This window comes from Elgaria multicarinata, chromosome 19, assembly GCF_023053635.1.
Source record: "Elgaria multicarinata webbii isolate HBS135686 ecotype San Diego chromosome 19, rElgMul1.1.pri, whole genome shotgun sequence".
Taxonomy (NCBI): Eukaryota; Metazoa; Chordata; class Lepidosauria; order Squamata; family Anguidae; genus Elgaria; species Elgaria multicarinata.
Genome location: NC_086189.1, coordinates 20,348,198 through 20,351,525, shown reverse-complemented (window position 1 = coordinate 20,351,525; position 3,328 = coordinate 20,348,198). Strand labels below are relative to the sequence as shown.

Sequence of the window (3,328 nt, the reverse complement as noted above, 5' to 3'; positions counted from 1 at the left end):
CCACATTTGAATGCAGCCCCTGAGAACCTCTGCACAATGGAAAGAGGTTGAACCCTGCTCACCCACCCTCTTTAAAAAAAAAATAGCAATGGTTTTGAAACAGGTGCCAGTTGGTAGAAATGGGTGGCTCAGCTGTGGTGGTGTTACAGAACGTTTAGGAACACTCCAACTGTTGTAGTGCCCAAGTACCTTGGTGTTGAAAGGATACAGCAGAGGGGAGTTGCTAGTGCAAATGCGTTTGGGCCATGTTAAGTGGTACGAGTATGCAAGTGTGTGTACATGCGCATCAGTATTGACTGTAAATGTAGGGGTAATGAACATGAGCCTGTGCATGTCCACCATGCGCTCTGCCACACGAGGACCCGCCTGGCAGCCAGCCAGCCCCAGTGTGCGACATGTGTTTAATCCTAAACAACCCACCACGCTGGCTTCGCATGTCACATCAACAACCCTGGCAGGAACTGTTCCTGGGTTGTGAAGCCAAGTGGAAGTGAGTGGGCACTCTCATGAATGCTCCCACATGCTTGCAAGCCAGCCCCTAAATTCCCCCAAACTAGGCAGAAGGCCTCTTCTCACAGAAGACAGATCCTGGATCCAAATCCAAGATCATACGTTCGTTTGTGCAAAGAGCCAGGACTTCTGTCCCCGGTGTGGCTGTTTACGTGTCCTCTACTCTGAGCAATCATACATACTGCCCTTTACAAACCCTTGATGTTTTGGACTTCAGCTCCCATTGGCCCCAACCAGCATGGATAAAGGGTTCAGCATGCTGGGAAATGTAGTCCAAAACATCCAGAGGGCACCAAGTTGAGGAAGGGTGATACGCGAAGCATATATATGGCGCTTGTTCTGCAGAGGCCTAAAGGGCCTTGAACAGAGGGGTATCGGACGTTGCTAGAGCCCATCAAATGGGCCACTGTGTAAGCCAGAAGGCCCCGATCCCCATTCTGTATCCTTGTTCTTACAGCCTCCCTGAGAAGCTCTGGAGGAGACGGCTGTCCTCTCTTGAGGGTCTCCCAGATACGCTGCCATTTGGTACTGGCATTGTCCTTAGCTCACAGGGGCTCCGTAGACCTTGCACAACACTTGCATGGAATCGTAGAGTTGGATGGGATCTCAAAAGCTCATTTATTCCAACCCTCCTGTCGATGCAGGACCCTGGATGATGCCTTATTGATTGAAATACATTTTTTAAAAAAACCACCCAAGTTTTAAGTGTTTAAAATGAATTGGGGTGGTGGTGTCACAGAAGTCAGCATAAAAGCAAACACAGAATATCTCTTACCTTTAAAAATAGGAACATAATTTAAATATTTTTATCCTGCTCTTCAGCTGAAAAGGCCTTTGGAACAGTTTACATGTAATATGTAAAACACGACTATCCCTGTTCACTGTCTTACAAGCTGAAAAGACATGACATGCAAGGGAAAAAGGGTGGTGAGGGAAAAGGAAAGACAGGCATATGTTCTTTCGGTAGGGCTGGGCGAAGGTCTCTCCCTCATCCGATGTTGCTTTAAATTGAATCGGGGCCACTGTCCCCATGCAATATGAACAAGTAAAATGTCCCGTCCCCCAAAAAAGGTTTGTCTCTGCCTTCTTCATGATATGTATGCATGAACCAATTAGTTTCAATATAATAAGTATAAAATACATTAAATTGATTAAAAACATTGTACGCATTATTAAAACATCCTAAAATTCCACTGGGTAGGCCTGCCGGAAGAAATCATAACCCCCAATTAATTGGAATTTATGGTATGTAGACATTTGACGCAATATCAGAGCAGTGGAGTGGTTAGAAGGTGGGACTGCTGTGGTTTCCATCCCTATTCAGCTTGGACTTTGGGCCCGTCTCGGCCCAACCTACCTCACAGGGTTGTTGTGTGGGTATAAATGGGGACTCTAAGGACTCTATAAGCCACTTTGGGGCTCCTTGCAAGAGTGGGGGGGGGGGGGCAGGGAGAAGGTGATCTATAAATGCAACAATAAGTATACAAATAAGTGTAATAATTAAACGTACATTTTCAGCAGCGGCAAACGCCAATAGATCTAAATCTTATTGTGGATATTTGGGGTTCCAGTGTTGCAGAAAAACAGCCACGAGGGGCCTTGACTGACCCATTTTTATGTCATGTGTGATTGCAGCTAATAGATGGATCTGAATTGTTTTTGTAGCCAAAAAAACTGGTTAGATGCCACGAAGTAAGTGGCAATGCCTTAACCGTATGCGTGTTGTACAGGCCACTGGGACCTCTTCCATCCTTATCAAGGGGAGTGCTAACCTTCTCTCCTTTCATACAACACAGAAAAAGGCTTTTGAGCACTTCCTATTTATACCTGGAACTTCAGCAATTTTGAATGTTAGGGTGAGCCATGTGCAGTCTATAACAAAGAGACCTATTGCAATCAATATAGCATCTGGTTTCACCACGGAATCCACACAGAGCACACGCATCTAATTTTTTTAAAAAAGGGGCTGCAGATAGGAATCGATTCAGTGAGAAACCCACTCTGCCCAACTTTAAATTGCAGCCGCTTCACTCGATCGTGACCACTAATATATGCATCTTTTTATCCAATAGGAATGCAGGACTCGAAACTGGTTGTTCAAATCCTTTATTTGGCCCTCTTAAAAATCACCACGGGATTTACTAATCTCATGGCTTTCCCTTCGGAGGGGATTCACGCTGCTTTCCCTAAATAAGGGAGCTTTAAAAATGGAATAACCGCAAAAATAAGGGCTGAAACCGCAATTCTGAATCATCAGCTAGGTTTACCCACCATGTTGACGTTGGGCAAAAGTTGCTTGCGTGGCTTTCTTCCTTTTTCTTTTCTTTTCTCTTTCCCTCTTCCAAGATGGCGGTCGTGGTGAACGAGAGCGGCTCTGAGCCGCGAGTTCGAATCTCACCCAAGTCAACACTGGCACTTTTCACTATTTTTCGTTTAGAATAAATTATATGGTTTTCTTTTCTTTTTAAATTAGAAGACACTTAAAAGGAAAGTGTATTAATATACTCACTCACCATTCCTTCTGTTCTTCACAGTCTACCGCATATATGTAATGAGCTGGTTGGGGGATTATGGGGGTTGTAGTCCAATACATCTGGAAGGATGATATAGTTCTCTGAGTGTGTATTTCAATTTTGAATGTGAAGATGTATCTCTCCATTTCTAAGTGGCTTAGAGTACACATGGGCAAATGTTAGCTCTCCAGATGTTTTGCTCTCCCAGAATCCCCTGCCAGCATGGCCAAAACATCTGGAGATCTACTTTCTGCCCACGCTGAATTCCTTCATTCCCAAAGCCCCACAAGGGTTTTGGGCAGGTG

General features: G+C 44.8%; 1 non-coding gene across 1 annotated transcript; it reads right to left on the bottom strand.

The window, feature by feature from the left end:
• Positions 1 to 2,176: 2,176 nt before the first annotated feature.
• LOC134411299 (U6atac minor spliceosomal RNA) lies at positions 2,177 to 2,304 on the bottom strand. The gene has a single exon (XR_010026331.1). It is a non-coding gene; the product is annotated as a U6atac minor spliceosomal RNA (small nuclear RNA).
• Positions 2,305 to 3,328: the final 1,024 nt, after the last annotated feature.